The sequence below is a fragment of the Aethalodelphis obliquidens genome, unplaced genomic scaffold (genome assembly GCF_003676395.1).
Source record: "Aethalodelphis obliquidens isolate GAN/ISIS:26980383/991018 unplaced genomic scaffold, ASM367639v1 scaffold111, whole genome shotgun sequence".
In the NCBI taxonomy this organism is placed as follows: domain Eukaryota; kingdom Metazoa; phylum Chordata; class Mammalia; order Artiodactyla; family Delphinidae; genus Aethalodelphis; species Aethalodelphis obliquidens.
In genome coordinates this window covers 817,806-835,874 of record NW_020838055.1, presented here as the reverse complement: position 1 = coordinate 835,874, position 18,069 = coordinate 817,806, and the positions used below count along the sequence as shown (strand labels likewise).

The following is an 18,069-nucleotide window of genomic DNA, read 5'->3' as shown; positions in this document are numbered from 1 at the left end:
CCGATAAACTCTTCCTTATCCAGCTTCTGTTCTACCTCCCACTCCATCATCCTCAAGATCCATGCCCATACATGCTCTTCCAGTTCCTGCCGGTCCATATTAGCCAGGTTCTTCAGCTCTTTTGGGGAATAATTTGTTCCCTCTCCAAGCAGGACAATATTTCTGTACACAGGCCATACTGATTCTCACCCCTATTTATTGGTTTAGGAGTAAGTGGGGGCAGATCTTGGGGAGGACAAAGGTTATCTTGCCAGTCTTCTTTCTGAAGAGAGGCCTTTGAATGATTTCCAGATAAGGAGAGAATGTTCTCCTCTAGCAAGGAGGAGTGAGCCACTTGCTAGACCCACCCAAGGGTTCAGGGGGGTCTGGAGTGTCCAGGTTCTTGAGGGCATCTACCCAAATGGGCCCAACTCATGTCTCAGAGACCCATGCCTTCCCAGTCAGAGCTCTGACCTGAGCAAGAGTCTTTCCAAGAGTGAGAATTTGGTTCCCTTTGTAACTGCACCACTTTTTTTTTTAATTCGTATTTTTAAAAAAATTTTATTGGATTATAGTTGATTTACAATGTTGTGTTAGTTTCAGGTGTACAGCAAAGTGGTTCAGTTATACATATATTCATTCTTTTTCAGATTCTTTTCTCATATAGGTTATCACAGAATACTGAGTAGAGTTCCCTGTGCTATACAGTAGGTCCTTTCTTATATATAGTAGTGTGTGTATTTTAATCCCAAGGTCCTGATTTATCCCTCCCCCCAACGTTTCCCATTTGCTAACCATAAGCTTGTTTTCGATATCTGTGTAAGGCTGTTTCTGTTTTGTAAATAAGTTTCATTTGTATCTTTTTTTTTTTTTTTTTTTTGCGGTACGCGGACCTCTCACTGTTGTGGCCTCTCCCATTGTGGAGCACAGGCTCCGGACACGCAGGCTCAGCGGTCATGGCTCACAGACTCAGCCGCTCCGTGGCATCTGGGATCCTCCCGGACCGGGGCACGAACCCATGTCCCCCGCATTGGCAGGCGGACTCTCAACCACTGTGCCACCAGGGAAGCCCCATTTGTATCATTTTTTAAAATTAGAATCCACATATGAATGATATCATATGCTATTTGTCTTTCTCTGTCTGACTTACATCATATGCTTATCTCTAGGTCCCTCCATGTTGCTGCAAATAGCATTATTTTGTTCTTTTTTATGGCTGAATAATATTCCATTGTATATATGTACCACATCTTTATCCATTCATCTCTTGATGGACATTTAGGCTTCTTGCATGTCTTGGTTATTGTAAATAGTGCTGCAATGAACATTGGGGATGCACCACTCTTATAATGCAATCTTCGGCCTGATTCTCAGCACCTTCTCTCTGCTGCATGTAGGAGACATGGATGGGTCTCTTTAAATGCTGCCATGGGGCATTCTAGTTGTCACTGCATTTCCTGAGGTGACACTTGGCTAATCATGGCCTATCATCCTCTTCCTTTATCCCAGTCCATCCCAGGTGGGAGTTTTGGTAACTGTGACCCAGCAGAGCACCAGAGATTATCACCACCACACTTACCATCAGCAGTGGGATCCTGTTGTCAAATGGCTGGCATCCAAGTCCACTATCTCAACCAGGGACTGTTTTCTAGGGCCACTTCTGTTTTAGCTGGGCTCCCCTAAGATCAGACCTTGAGACAAGGATTTTGTTTTAAGGAGCTTACTTGGGAGGTGATCCCAGGAAGCATGGTGAGGGCTTGGGGGCATGACACAGAAAAGGGAAGAAAGCCAATAGAAGATACATGTTGATGAGCAGGTAGCTAGTGTGGACCACCACGCTCAGTCCTACCTTGGAGTGAGGAGGCTAGGGCATGACCCACCAGCTCCTTATTTATCAGGTCAAGGGTAGCTCCTGGGATGATAAACCTCAGCACTTCTTGTGCCTGGGTTCTGCATGTGCCAGTACCCAAGAAAGGCCCCCAGATGAAGAGACACAATCTTCTGCAGGCCACCTCCAGGTTAGGATAAGTGGATATTTGTGGGGCATCAGTAGCATGTGGACACACAATGACCAGAAGAGAAAATGCAATGGACATTCCATACATGCTGTCAGTACTCACTCATCAAATGGTAAACTCAAGGGACTTCCATGGTGGTACAGTGGTTAAGAATCCACCTGCCAATGCAGGGGACATGAATTCGATCCCTGGTCCAGGAAGATCCCACATGCCATGGAGCACCTAAGCCTCTGCACCACAACTACAGAGCCTGTGCTCTAGAGCCCACAAGCCACAGCCACTGAGCCTGTGTGTCACAACTACTGAAGCCCGTGCACCTAGAGCCATGCTCCACAACGAGAGAAGCCACTGCAATGAGAAGCCTGCACACCTCAACAAAGAGTAGCCCCTGCTCGCCACAACTAGAGAAAAGCCCACATGCAGCAACGAAGACCCACTGCAGCCAAAAATAAATTAAATGAAATAAATAAGTTTTAAAAAAATGGTAAACGCAAATTAGAGGAAATGACAAACGTGCTTGGCCTTTTCAGCTCAGTGTTCTCACATGGCCTGGCCATTGCTGCCTTAAAGTAGTAACAGATCTGAAAAAAAGAACGTACCTGGACTGAGTACCCAAACCAGACCCCCATCTTTGTGACTCAAGAATCGGGCCCATTATAGGAGCTCAATCCAAATGTTTGTGAAACTGAACTTCTGGTTCCTGCACAGGCACTGCTTAAGTCATGGAAAACTTCGGGTTGGTTGTCAAAAAGTGTGCTGTATTGGGCTTCCCTGGTGGTGCAGTGGTTGAGAGTCCGCCTGCCGATGCAGGGGACACGGGTACGTGCCCCGGTCCGGGAGGATCCCACGTGCTGCGGAGCGGCTGGGCCTGTCAGCCACGGCCACTGGGCCTGCGTGTCCAGGGCCTGTGCTCTGCAGCGGGAGAGGCCACAGCAGTGAGAGGCCCGCGTACCAAAAAAAAACAAAAACCAAAAACCAACAACAACAAAAAAAGTATGCTGTATTGTCTGTAATTTTCTGATAACTAAAATTTCTCCATGTAAATGAACAAAGCTTCTTTAAAATCAGCCATTTGAAACATCTTTAATGCAGAATACAATTTTATGCCCTCTTAAGCAGTGAGTCATAAGCATAATCTTATCTTTTCCTGATGATTCAAAGTCACTATTGCAAGTATCAATGATTGTCCTTTTTTTTTTAATTTTAGTGTTTTTTTTACACAGCAGTTTCTTATTAGTTATCTTTTTTTTTTTTTTTTTTTGGTGGCTCAGCGGCCATGGCTCACGGGCCCAGCTGCTCCATGGCATGTGGGATCTTCCCGGACCGGGGCACGAACCCGTGTCCCCTGCATCGGCAGGCAGACTCACAACCACTGCGCCACCAGGGAAGCCCTAGTTATCTATTTTATATACATTAGTGTATATATGTCAATGCCAATCTCCCAATTCATCCCAACACCCCCCTCCCCCCCCCCCCCCCCACTTTTCCCCCTTGGTGTCCATACATTTGTTCTCTACATCTGTGTCTCTATTTCTGCCTTGCAAACTGGTTCATCTGTACCGTTTTTCTAGATTCCACATATATGCGTTATTATACAATATTTGTTTTCCTCTTTCTGACTTATTTTGTATGACAGTCTCTAGGTCCATCCACGTCTCTACAAATGACCCAATTTCGTTCCTTTTTATGGCTGAGTAATATCCCATTGTATATATGTACCACATCTTCTTTATCCATTTGTCTGTCGATGGACAATTAGGTTGCTTCCATGACCTGGCTATTGTAAATAGTGCTGCAGTGAACATTGGGGTGCATATGTCTTCTTGAATTATGGTGTTCTCAGGGTATATGCCCAGTAGTGGGATTGCTAGGTCATATGGTAGTTCTATTTTTAATTTTTTAAGGAACCTCCATACTGTTCTCCATAGTGGTTGTATCAATTTACATTCCCACCAACAGTGCAAGAGGGTTCCCTTTTCTCCACACCCTCTACAGAATTTATTGTTTGTAGATTTTTCGATGATGGCCACTCTGACCAGTGTGAGGTGATACCTTATTGTTGTTTTGATTTGCATTTCTCTAATGATTAGTGATGTTGAGCATCTTTTCATGTGTTTGTTGGCAATCTGTATATATTCTCTGGAAAAATGTCTATTTAGGTCTTCTGCCCATTTTTGGACTGGGTTGTTTGTTTTTTTGATATTGAGCTGCATGAGCTGCTTGTATATTTTGGAGATTAATCCTTTGTCACTTACTTCATTTGCAAATATTTACTCCCATTCTGAGGGTTGTCTTTTTGTCTTTTTTATCGTTTCCTTTGCTGTGCAAAAGATTTTAAGTTTCATTAGGTCCCATTTGTTTATTTTTGTTTTTATTTCCATTTCTCTAGGTGGTGGGTCAAAAAGGACCTTGCTGTGACTTATGTCATAGAGTGTTCTGCCTGTGTTTTCCTCTAAGGGTTTTATAGTATCTGGCCTTATATTTAGGTCTTTAATCCATTTTGAGTTTATTTTTGTGTATGGTGTTAGGGAGTGTTCTAATTTCATTCTTTTACATGTAGCTGTCCAGTTTTCCCAGCACCAGTTATTGAAGAGGCTGTCTTTTCTTCATTGTATACTCTTGCCTCCTTTATTGAAGATAAGGTGACCGTATGTGCGTGGGTTTATCTCTGGGCTTTCTATCCTGTTCCATTGATCTATATTTCTGTTTTTGTGCCAGTACCATACTGTCTTCATTACTGTAGCTTTGTAGTATAGTCTGAAGTTTGGAAGCCTGATTCCTCCAGTTCCATTTTTCTTTCTCAAGATTGCTTTGGCTATTCAGGATCTTTTGTGTTTCCATACAAATTGTGCATTTTTTTGTTCTAGTTCTGTAAAAAATGCCATTGGAAGTTTGATAGGGATGGCATTGAATCTGTAGATTGCTTTGGGTAGAAAAGTCATTTTCACAATGTTGATTCTTCCAATCCAAGAACATAGTATTTCTCTCCGTTTGTATCATCTTTAATTTCTTTCATCAGTGTCTTATAGTTTTCTGTGTACAGGTCTTTTGTCTCCTTAGGTAAGTTTATTCCTAGGTATTTTATTCTTTTTGTTGCAGTGGTAAATGGGAGTGTTTCCTTAATTTCTCTTTCAGATTTTTCATCATTAGTGTATAGGAATGCAAGGGATTTCTGTGCATTAATTTGGTATCCTGCTACTCTACGAAATTTACTGATAAGCTCTAGTAGTTTTCTGGTAGCTACTCTTAGGATTCTCTTATATATAGTATCATGTCATCTGCAAACAGGGACAGTTTTACGTCTTCTTTTCCAATTTGGATTCTTTTTATTTCTTTTTCTTCTCTGATTGCTGTGGCTAAAACGTCCAAAACTATGTTAAATAATAGTGGTGAGAGTGGGCAACCTTGTCTTGTTCCTGATCTTAGAGGAAATGGTTTCAGTTTTTCACCATTGAGAATGATGTTGGCTGTGGGTTTGTCATATATGGCCTTTATTATGTTGAGGTAGGTTCCCTCAATGCCTACTTTCTGGAGAGTTTTTATCATATATGGGTGTTGAATTTTGTCAAAAGCTTTTTCTGCATCTATTGGGATTATCATATGGATTTGGTTTTGTTTTTGTTTTTGTGATACGCGGGCCTCCCACCACTGCGGCCTCCCCTGCCGCGGAGCACAGGCTCCGCAAACGCAGGCTCAGCGGACATGGCTCACGGGCCCAGCCATTCCACAGCATGTGGGATCCTCCTGGACCGGGGCACGAACCTGCGCCTCCCGCACCAGCAGGCGGACTCCCAACCACTGTGCCACCATGGAAGCCCTATCATATGGTTTTTATCCTTCAATTTGTTAATATGGTGTAATACATTGATTGATTTGCGTATGTTGAAGAATCCTTGCATTCCTGGGATAAACCCAACTTGATCATGGTATATGATCCTTTTAATGTGCTGTTGGATTCTGTTTGCTGGTATTTTGTTCAGGATTTTTGCATCTACGTTCATCAGAGATATTGGCCTGTAGTTTTCTTTTTTTTTTTTTTTGACATCTTTGTCTGGTTTTGGTATCAGGGTGATGGTGGCCTCATAGAATGAGTTTGGAAGTGTTCCTCCCTCTGCTATATTTTGGAAGAGTGTGAGAAGGATAGATGTTAGCTCTTCTCTAAATGTTTGATAGAATTCATGTGTGAAGCCACTGGTCCTGGGCTTTTGTTTGTTAGAAAAATTTTAATCACAGTTTCAATTTCAGTTCTTGTGATTGGTCTGTTTATATTTTCTATTTCTTCCTGGTTCTGTCTCGGAAGGTTCTGCCCCTCTAAGAATTTGTCCGTTTCTTCCAATTTGTCCTTTTTATTGACATATAGTTGCTTGTAGTAATCTCTCATCATCCTTTGTATTTCTGCAGTGTCAGTTGTTACTTCTCCTTTTTCATTTCTAATTCTGTTGATTTGAGTCTTCTGCCTGTTTTTCTTGGTGAGTCTGACTAATGGTTTATCAATTTTGTTTATCTTCTCAAAGAACCAGCTTTTAGTTTTATTGATCTTCGCTATTTTCTTTGTTTCTATTTCGTTTATTTCTGCTCTGATCTTTATGATTTCTTTCCTTCTACTAACTTTGGGTTTTGTTTGTTCTTCTTTCTCTAGTTCCTTTAGGTATAAGGTTAGATTGTTTATTGGAGATTTTTCTTGTTTCTCGAGGTAGGCTTGTATTGCTAAAAACTTCCCTCTTAGAACTGCTTTTGCTGCATCCCACAGGTTTTGGATCATTTTGTTTTCATTGTAATTTGCCCTAGGTATTTTTTGATTTCCTCTTTGATTTCTTCAGTGATCTCTTGGTTATTTAGTAACGTATTGTTTAGCCTCCATGTGGTTGTGATTTTTACATTTTTTTTCCTTGTAATTTATTTCTCATCTCATAGCATTGTGGTATGGAAAGACGCTTGATACGATTTCAATTTCCTTAAATTTACCGAGGCTTGATTTGTTACCCAAGATGTGATCTACCCTGGAAAATGTTCCAAGTGCATTTGAGAAGAAAGTGTAATCTGCTGTTTTCGGGTGGAATGTCCTATAAATATCAATTAAATCCATGTGGTCTATTATGTCATTTAAAACATGTGTTTCCATATTAATTTTCTGTCTGGATGATCTGTCCATTGGTGTACGTGAGGTGTTAAAGTCCCCCATTATTTTTGTGTTACTGTCGATTTCCTCTTTTATAGCTGCTAGCATTTGCCTATGTATTGAGATGCTCCTATGTTGGGTGCATATATATTTATAATTGTTATATCTTCTTCTTGGATTGATCCCTTGATAATTATGTAGTGTCCTTCCTTGTCTCTTGTAACATTCTTTATTTGAAAGTCTATTTTATCTGATCTGAGTATAGCTATTCCAGCTTTCTTTTGATTTCCATTTGCATGGAATATCTTTTTCCAACCCCTCACTTTCCGTCTGTATGTGTCCCTAGGTCTGAAGTGGGTCTCTTATAGACAGCATATATATGGGTCTTGTTTTTGTATCCATTCAGCGAGCCTGTTTCTCTTGTTTGGAGCATTTAATCCATTCACATTTAAGGTAATTATCAGTATGTAATTTCCTATTACCATTTTCTTCATTGTTATGGGTTTGTTTTCATAGGTCCTTTTCTTCTCTTGTGTTTCCCACTTAGGAGAAGTTCCTTTAGCATTTGTTGTAGAGCTAGTTTGATGGTGCTGAATTGTCTTACCTTTTGCTTGTCTGTAAAGCTTTTGATTTCTCTGTCGAATCTGAATGAGATTCTTGCCGCATAGAGTAATCTTCATTGTAGGTGCTTCTCTTTCATCACTTTAAATATATCATGCCACTCCCTTCTGGCTTGTAGAGTTTCTGCTGAGAAATCAGCTGTTAACCTTATGGGAGTTCCCTTGTATGTTATTTGTCGTTTTTCCCTTGCTACTTTTAATAATTTTTCCTTTTCTTTAATTTTTGTCAGTTAGATTACTATGTGTCTTGGCATGTTTCTCCTTGGGTTTTCTGTGCTTCCTGAACTTGGGTGGCTATTTCCTTTCCCATGTTAGGGAAGTTTTCAACTATAATCTCTTCAAATATTTTCTTGGGTCATTTCTCTCTCTCTTCTCCTTCTGGGACCCCTATAATGCGACTGTTATTGCATTTAATGTTGTCCCAGAGGTCTCTTAGGCTGTCTTCATTTCTTTTCATTCTTTTTTCTTTATTCTGTTCCATGGCAGTGGATTCTAGCATTCTGTCTTCCAGGTCACTTATCCGTTCTTCTGCCTCAATTATTCTGCTATCGATTCCTTCTGGCATATTTTTCATTTCAGTTGTGTTGTTCATCTCTGTTTGTTTGTTCTTTAATTCTTCTACGTGTTTGTTCTTTAATTCTTCCAGGTCTTCCTTAAACATTTCTTGCATCTTCTCGATCTTTGTCTCCATTCTTTTTCTGAGGTCCTGCATCATCTTCACTATCATTATTCTGAATTCTTTCTCTGGAAGGTTTCCTATCTTCACTTCATTTATTTGTTTTTCTGGGGTTTTATCTTGTCCCTTCATCTGGTAAATAGTCTTCTGCCTTTTCATTTTGTCTATCTTTCTGTGAATGTGGTTTTCGTTGCACAGGCTGCAAGATTGTAGTTCTTCTTGCTTCTCTGTTGCCATTTCTAATGTGGTATGGGTTTGGAAAATAAATAGAGAAGCTAATTAGAGTTACATATCCTCAGAGTGAGGGCTTAAGGGACTCCCCTGTGAGTGAAGTGCATAGACTTTGTGACATCTTGGCTGCTCCAAGACCTTTTTAGGTTGCTTTGTAGGGGAAAGTTAACCTTCCAGGTCATCAGCTTTGTTTCAAATAGATGTTTCCATGTAATGAATTCTGGATAAGTGAGATAGTATGCCTTTAATTTATTTCTCTTACTTTATTGCACTGGCTAGGACCTCTGGTATGATGTTGAATAGAAGTGGTAATAAGGAGTATCCTTGCCTTGTTGCCAATTTCTGGGGGAAACTTAAAGTATTTTACCAATAAGGATAATATTCACAATATTCTGTAGTAGAATAAGGATGCTCTTTTCTATTCCTAGTTTGATAAGAGCTTTCATAAGAATTATAAATGGGTGTTGAATTTTGCCAAGTGCCTTTACTGCTTTTGTTGGGATGATTTAATTCTTCTCTTTTTTTCCCTGTTGATGTCATGAATTACAACACTTAATTTTCTAATGTTAACTAATCTTAGATTCCTGAAGCATACTCCACTTGGTCATCATGGTGGGTGCTGTGGGCATGTAGACCATGTGGGCAAGGGTTGAACTGCAGCTAATTTAAGTCTTGGCAGAACACCTTGTGATTTTCCCAGTAGCACAAGGGTGGGAGGCTGGTGAGGAGCTGCTCCAAGGCCATCTCCCCTTCCCCCACCTAAATACCCTGGGAGGAGGACTCTGATGAAGCTCTCATAAACTCGGGGTAGACCTGCTTAGCTGCAGTCTACACTTGGCTCCTCAGCAACGTGGCATCCCACAGCTTCTGTTGTAGCTACCCTGCTGTTTTTGTTTTGGTGCTATCCTTTCTGGTATGTGCATGAAGGGCCCCGGAGAGCTCGCCCATTTTGCCTTCCTCTCTTCCATTGTCTAAGTAAGTAATAAACCGCCTGAATGTAAAAGTGGCTTATTGTATCTCTACCATGTGACTCAGTCCAGCCACCGCCTCACCTTGGCTGCTGCTGTGTGTTTGGAACAAAGGACTGTGGCCCCAGCTACTGGAAACGTCCAAGGCAGTCAGCCCTTTGTGGATTGCCCAGCTAAAGAGAACTACTTCGCCCAGGTTTACACTCCCCTTCAGGGTGACTGCATCCAACTGTTTATGGAGAAGTATAAATCCCCAGCATGGGACTGTGCTGAAGTGTGCCTCATCCTCAGAACACCCCTCAGGATCGAGCGCCTTTCCACTGGGCCTGCCAGTCCTGCTTCCTTCCCTTACCAAGGGCACTCCCTAATAGATGTCCAGCACACCTCAGAGTCTGCTTCCCAAGGGACCTGACCTGCAATGGTCATGTTGTACTGTCCTTTTACACCTTGCTGATTCCTATTAGTTGATATATTATTTAGGGTTTTTGCGTCAATATTTATTTTAGAGATCGGTCTGGAATTTTCCTTCCTTGTAAAGCAGCTGTTACTTGAAAGCCACCAATAGTCTTTCTGAATCAATAGCTGATTAACATTCAACTAAACCTTTGAATACTTTAACCAGTGTTTACTCCACTTTGTATGTAGAGTCAATTATCTATCATCAGAAACAAGCCCATCTTAAAACAAAGAGCAGACATTTAGTGAGGAACATGAGTGAGTTAGATGGCAGGGGATGGGTAATGAACAACGACCACTACCCCCAGGACAGCTGCCCTGTTAAGGGTGAAAGGTCTTCTTAAATTACTAAGGCCACCGATCTGTGTCCCAGGGCTTCACACAGAAGGTGAGGAACTTGCTGTGTGGCCCAAACGTGGATTCTGTTAACAGTGCCATTCTGCAAGTGCCTCCTTGGTCAGGCTCCCAGTAGTCGGAACCACCTGCCTTCTGTCACTTTAATTTTATATTTTCTGCTTCCTTCTACTCTACATTCTTTTCTATTAATCGAAGTATAGTCGATTTACAATATTATGTTGGTTTCAGGTATACAGCATAGTGATTCAGTATTTTTGCAGATTATACTCAGTTATAAGTTATTACAAGATAATGGCTATAATTCCCTGTGCTATACCGTATATCCTTGTTGCTTATCTATTTTATACATAGTAGTTTGTTAATCCCATACCCCTAATTTGTTCCTCCCCCTTTCCTCTTCCCTTTGGTAACCACAAGTTTGTTTTCTTTATCTGTGAGTCTGTTACTGTTTTGAGTACACATTCATTTGTATTATTTTTTAGATTCCACATATAAGTGATATCGTACAGTATTTGTCTTTCTCTGTCTTATTTTAGTAAACATAATATTCTCTAGGTCCATCCATGTTGCTGCAAATGGCAGGATTTCATTCTTTTTTATGGCTAATATTTCATTGTGTGTGTGTATATATATATATATACACACACACATATACACACTGCATCTTCTTTATCCATTTGTCTGGTTTTCTTTAATTTTTATTAAATACTGGAGTATAGTTGATTAACAATGTTGTGTTAGTTTCAGGTGTACAGCAAAGTGATTCAGTTATATATATACATGTATCTCTTCTTTTTCAAATCCTTTTCCCATTTAGGTTATTACAGAATATTGAGCAGAGTTCCCTGTGCTATACAGTAGGTCCTTGTTGGTTATCTATTTTATTTTTTATTAATATTTATTTATTTTGGCTGTGCCGGGTCTTCATTGCAGCACACAGGATCTTTAGTTGCAGCATGCAGACTTCTTAGTTGTGGCATGCGGACTTAGTTGCAGCATGTGGACTCTTAGTTGCGGCATGTGAACTCTTAGTTGTGGCATGCATGAGGGATCTAGTTCCACGACCACGAATCAAGCCCAGGCCCTGCATTGGGAGCGTGCAGTCTTACCCACTGGACCACCAAGGAAGTCCCTGGTTATCTATTTTAAATATAGCAGTGTGTATATGTCAATCCCAACCTCCCAATCTACCCACCCCCCCGTCCTTCCCCCACCTTGGTAACCATAAGTTCGTTCTCTAAGTCTGTGAGTCTGTCTCTGTATTATAAATAAGTCATTTGTATCATTTCTTTTAGATTCTGCATATAAGTGGTATCATATGATACTTGTCTTTCTCTGTCTGACTTACTTCACTTAGTATGATAATCTCCACATCCATCTATGTTGCTGCAAATGGCATTATTTCATTCTTTTTTATGCCTGAGTAGTATTCCATTGTATATATGTACCACGTCTTCTTTATTCATTCATCTGTCGATGTACATTTAGGTTGCTTCCATGTCTTGGCTATTGTAAACAGTGCTGCAATGAACATTGGGGTGCATGTATCCTTTCGAACCATGGTTTTCTCTGGATATATCCCGAGGAGTGGGATTGCCAGATCATATGGTAGCTTTTTGGTTTTTTTTAGTTTTTTTAAGGAACCTCCATACTGTTCTCCATAGTGGCTGTACCAGTTTACATTCCCATCAACAGTGTAGGAGGATTCCCTTTTCTCCATACCCTCTCCAGCATTTATTGTTTGTATACTTTTTGTTGATGGCCATTCTGACTGGTATGAGGTAATATCTCATTGCAGTTTTGATTTGCATTTCTCTAATAATTAGTGATGTCGAGCATCTTTTCATGTGCCTCTTGGCCATCTGTATGTCTTCTTTGGAGAAATGTCTATTTAGGTCTTCTGCCCATTTTTTGATTGGGTTGTTTGTTTTTTTAATATTGAGCCACATGAGCTGTTTGTAAATTTTGGAGATTAATTCCTTTTCAGTCACATCGTTAGCAGATATTTTCTCCCATTCTGTGAGTTGTCTTTTCTTTTTGTTTATGGTTTCCTCCATTCATCTGTGATGGGAACTTGGGTTGCTTCCATGTCTTAGCTATTGTAAATAGTGCTGCTGTGAACATTGGGCTGCACGTATCTTTTTGAATTAGTGTTTCGTTTTTTCCAGATATATACCCAGGAGTGGAATTACTGGACCATATGGTAGTTCTATTTTTAGCTTTTGTGGGGTTTTTTTAAGATTTTTATTTATTTTTTATTTATTTTTTGGCTGCCTTGGGTCTTCGTTGCTGCACGCGGGCTTTCTCTAGTTGCAGCAAGCAGGGGCTACTTTTTGTTGCGGTGCGCAGGCTTCTCATTGCAATGGCTTCTCTTGTTGCAGAGCACAGGCTCTAGGCATGCGGGCTTCAGTAGTTGTGGCTCGCAAGCTCTAGAGCACAGGCTCAGTAGTTCTGGCACACGGGCTTAGTTGCTCCGTGGCATGTGGGCTCTCCCCGGACCAGGGATCAAACCCGTGTCACCTACATGTGGATTCTCAACCACTGCGCCAGCAGGGAAGTCCCTATTTGTAGCTTTTTGAGGAACCTCTATACTGTGGCTTTTCCACAGTGGCTGTGCCAATTTACATTCCTACCACTATGCATTCTTGCCAAATGTTTTTGGACTCTAATGTAACATCTTTAGACCTGCTCCAGGGTCCACGGTCGGTATTTCCCTTAGATAATTATTACATTATTCTAAACAAATAAACCACCTTATTTTTAACCACCTTTTTGAGATAAAGTTTACAATAACATACACCTATTTTAAGGTACAGTTTGATGAGTTTTGGCAGTATGTTAGAAGAAGAATGCGCTGTGGTAATGTAATAATAATGGAGTAGAATTAGGAGGATTAAGAGTGTCGGAGGGGGACTTTCCAGGTGGTCCAGTGGTTAAGAATCTGTGCTTCCACTGCAGGGGGCATGGATTCGAACCCTGGTCGGGAAGCTAAGATCCTGCATGCCACGTGGTGCAGCCAAAAAAAACAAAGAGTGCCAGAGGGATGCTGGATGCAAGATCAGTGGGCGGGTCAGAGTAGGCCTCACTGAGGAGACACTGAGCCAAGGCTGTGAGGGGTCAGCCCTGGGGAATGAGCACCCCAAACCGAGGGAACACCAGGGGAAAGGCCTTGGGTGGGAGCGGCCCTGGCGTGTTGAAAGGCAGCGAGGAGCTACATGCCTGAATCATGTCAGCAAGAGCAGCAGGGCAGGATCATGCTGGCCTGGGGGACTGCTGGAGAGATTCAAGGTTTTACTCTGAAAGAAACATTGTGGTTGTGAGCCTTGGAATGATAAAATCTGATGACATTTAAAAGGACCAGTCTGGGTATATTAAGAATAGACTGGGCTTCCCTGGTGGCGCAGTGGTTGAGAGTCCGCCTGCCGATGCAGGGGACACGGGTTCGTGCCCTGGTCCAGGAAGATCCCACATTCTACGGAGTGGCTGGGCCCGTGAGCCATGGCCGCTGAGCCTGCGCGTCCAGAGCCTGTGCTCCGCAACGGGGGAGGCCACAACAGTGAGAGGCCCACGTACCGCAAAAAAAAAAAAACAGACTGTCCTTGGGCAAGAGTGGGAGCAGGAGCAGGAGCACTTTAGGATTCATCCGGGTGAGAACCAATGACTTAGACCAAGGTAGGAGCAGCAGAGGTGGTAAGGGTGTGATTGAGTCTGGACTTTTTTTTAAATTGAACTAAAACTTACATAAAAGTGCACAGTGCAAAGAATTTTCACAAAGTAAACACTTCGTGTAGGACCAGGATGAAGAATCGCTTATTATCTGCCCCCTGGGACTTCCCTGGTGGCGCAGTGGTTAAGAATCCGCCCGCACCGCCTGCCAGTGCAGGGGTACAGGTTTCAGCCCTGGTCCAGGAAGATCGCACATGCCGCTTAGCAACTAAGTCCGTGCAGCACAACTACTGAGCCCACGTGCCACAAGTACTGAAGCCTGCGTGCCTAGAGCCTGTGCTCCAGAACAGGAGAAGCCACCGGAATAAGAAGCCCATGCACTGCAACGAAGAGTAGCCCCTGCTTGCTGCAACTAGAGAAAAGCCTACGTGCAGCAACAAAGACCCAACAGAGCCAAAAATAAAATAAATAAAATATTTTTTTTAATTAAAAAAAAAAAAAGAATCCACCTGCCAATGCAGGGGACATGGGTTTGATCCCTGGTCTGGGAAGATCCCACATGCAGCAGAGCAGCTAAGCCCATGCACCACAAATACTGAGCCCACACACCACAACTACTGAAACCCATGCGCCCTAGAGCCTGCACATCGCAATTATTGAGCCCATACACCGCAACTCCTAAAGCCCGTGCACCTAGAGCCCGTGCTCTGCAACAAGAGAAGCCACTGCAGTGAGAAGCCTGCACACCACAGTGAAGCGTAGCCCCCGCTTGCTGCAACCAGAGAAATACCACTCATAGCAACGAAGTCACAACGCAGCCAAAAATAAATAAACAAGTTAATTAATTAAATTAAAAATTTTTTTAAATAAATCAAAGTAAAACTTACATAAAAGTGCATAGACTCCTTCTTGCGAGAGCACCGGAATCACAACTAACTGCTTAACAGTCATCGACAGAAAGACACTGGAACTTACCAAAATAGACACCCCACATCGAAAGACAAAGGAGAATCCACAATGAGATGGTAGGAGGGGCACAATAACAATAAAATCAAATCCCATAACTGCTGGTGGGTGATTCACAAACTGGAGAACACTTATACCACAGAAGTCCACCCACTGGAGTGAAGGTTCTGAGCCCCCAATCAGGCTTCCCAACCTGGGGGTCCGACAACAGGAGGAGGAATTCCTGGAGAATCAGACTTTGAAGGTTAGCGGGATTTGATTGCAGGACTTCGACAGGACTGGGGGAAACAGAGACTCCACTCTTAGAAGGCACACACAAAGTAGTGTGCACGTCGGGGCCCAAGGGAAGGAGCAGTTCCCATAGGAGACTGAACCAGACCTACCTGCTAGTGTTGGAGGGTCTCCTGCAGAGGAGGGGTGTGGCTGTGGCTCACTGTGAGGACAAGGACACTGGCAGCAGAAGTTCTGGGAAATACTCCTTGGTGTGAGCCCTCCCAGAGTCTTCCATTAGCCCCACCAAAGAGCTGGGTAGGCTCCATTGTTGGTTCACCTCAGGCCAAACAATCAACAAGGAGGGAACCCATCTCCACACATCAGCAGACAAGTGGATTAAAATTTTACCGAGCTCTACCCACCAGAGCAACAGCCAGCTCTACCCACCAACAGTCCCTCCCATCAGAAACTTGCACAAGCCTCCAGCCACCAGAGGGCAGACAGCAGAAGCAAGAATAACTACAATCCTGCAGCAGGTGGAACAAAAACCATGTTCGTAAAAAGATAGACAAGATAAAAAGGCAGAGGGCTATGTACCAGATGAAGGAACAAGATAAAACCCCAGAAAAACAACTAAATGAAGTAGAGATAGGAAGCCTTCCAGAAAAAGAATTCAGAATAATGATAGTGAAGATGATCCAGGACTTAGGAAAAGAATGGATGCAAAGATCGAAAAGATACAAGAAATGTTTAACAAACACATAAAATAATTAAAGAACAAACACCTAGAAGAATTAAAGAACAAACAAACAGAGATGAACAACACAATAACTGTAATGAAAAATATGCCAGAAGGAATCGATAGAATAATTGAAGCAGAAGAACGGATAAGTGACCTGGGAGACAGAATGGTGGAATTCACTGCTGCGGAACAGAATAAATAAAAAAGAATGGAAAGAAATGAAGACAGCCTAAGAGACCTCTGGGACAACATTAACTGCAACAACATTTGCTTTATAGGTGTCCCAGAAGGAGAAGAGAGAGAGAAAGGACCCGAGAAAATATTTGAAGAGATTATAGTCGAGCACTTCCCTAACATGGGAAAGGAAATAGCCACCCAAGTCCAGGAAGTGCAGAGAGTCCCATACAGGAGAAACCCAAGGAGAAACACATCGAGACACATAGTAATCAAATTGACAAAAATTAAGACAAAGAAAAATTATTGAAAGCAGCAAGGGAAAAATGACAAATAACATACAAGGGAACTCCCATAAGGTTAACAGCTGATTTCTCAGCAGAAACTCTACAAGCCAGAAGGGAGTGGCACGATATATTTAAAGTGATGAAAGAGAAGCACCTGCAACGAAGATTACTCTATGCAGCAAGAATCTCATTCAGATTCAACGGAGAAATCAAAAGCTTTACAGACAAGCAAAAGGTAAGACAATTCAGCACAACCAAACCAGCTCTACAACAAATGCTAAAGGAACTTCTTCTAAGTGGGAAACACAAGAGAAGAAAAGGACCTACAAAAACAAACCCGTAACAATGAAGAAAATGGTAAGAGGAACATACATATCGATATTTACCTTAAACGTGAATGGATTAAATGCTCCAACCAAAGGACACAGGCTCGCTGAATGGATACAAAAACAAGACCCATATATATGCTGTCTATAAGAGACCCACTTCAGACCTAGGGACACATACAGACGGAAAGTGAGGGGTTGGAAAAAGATATTCCATGCAAATGGAAATCAAAAGAAAGCTGGAATAGCTATACTCAGATCAGATAAAATAGACTTTCAAATAAAGAATGTTACAGAAGACAAGGAAGGACACTACATAATGATCAAGGGATCAATCCAAGAAGAAGATATAACAATTATAAATATACATGCACCCAACATAGGAGCACCTCAATACATAAGGCAAATGCTAAGAGCTATAAAAGAGGAAATCGACAGTAACACAAAAATAATGGGGGACTTTAACACCTCACTTACACCAATGGACAGATCATCCCAACAGAAAATTAATAAGGAAACACAAGCTTTAAATGACACAATAGACCAGATAGATTTAATTGATATTTATAGGACATTCCACCCGAAAACAGCAGATTACACTTTCTTCTCAAGTGCACACAGAACATTCTCCAGGATAGATCACATCTTGGGTCACAAATCAAGCCTCAGTAAATTTAAGGAAATTGAAATCATATCAAGCATCTTTTCTGACCACAACACCATGAGATTAGAAATCAATTGCAGGAAAAAAAACAAAAAACAGAAACACGTGGAGGCTAAATAATACGTTACTAAATAACCAAGAGATCACTGAAGAAATCAAAGAGGAAATCAAAAAATACCTAGAGACAAATTACAACAAAAACACAATGACCCAAAACCTGTGGGATGCAGCAGAAGCAGTTCTAAGAGGGAAGTTTATAGCTATACAAGCCTACCTCAAGAAACAAGAAAAATCTCCAATAAACAATCTAACCTTACACCTAAAGGAACTAGAGAGAGAAGAATAAACAAAACCCAAAGTTAGCAGAAGGAAAGAAATCATAAAGATCAGAGCAGAAACAAATGAAATAGAAACAAAGAAAACAATAGCGAAGATCAATAAAACTAAAAGCTGGTTCTTTGAGAAGATAAACAAAATTGATAAACCATTAGCCAGACTCATCAAGAAGAAGAGGGACAGGACTCAAATCAATAAAATTAGAAATGAAAAAGGAGAAGTTACAACAGACGTTGCAGAAATACAAAGCATCCTAAGAGACTACTACAAG

The 18,069-nt window shown here is 41.6% G+C and overlaps 1 protein-coding gene and 1 long non-coding RNA gene across 2 annotated transcripts in view; both read left to right on the top strand.

Moving 5' to 3' along the window:
* SLC6A20 (solute carrier family 6 member 20) overlaps nucleotides 1-18,069 on the top strand; it is an 87,765-nt gene that overhangs the window by 11,482 nt on the left and 58,214 nt on the right. The window lies entirely within an intron of this gene.
* Nucleotides 8,515-15,926, top strand: LOC113615049 (uncharacterized). The gene is made up of 3 exons (XR_003430888.1): nucleotides 8,515-8,524; nucleotides 8,877-8,879; nucleotides 15,749-15,926. It is a non-coding gene; the product is annotated as an uncharacterized LOC113615049 (long non-coding RNA).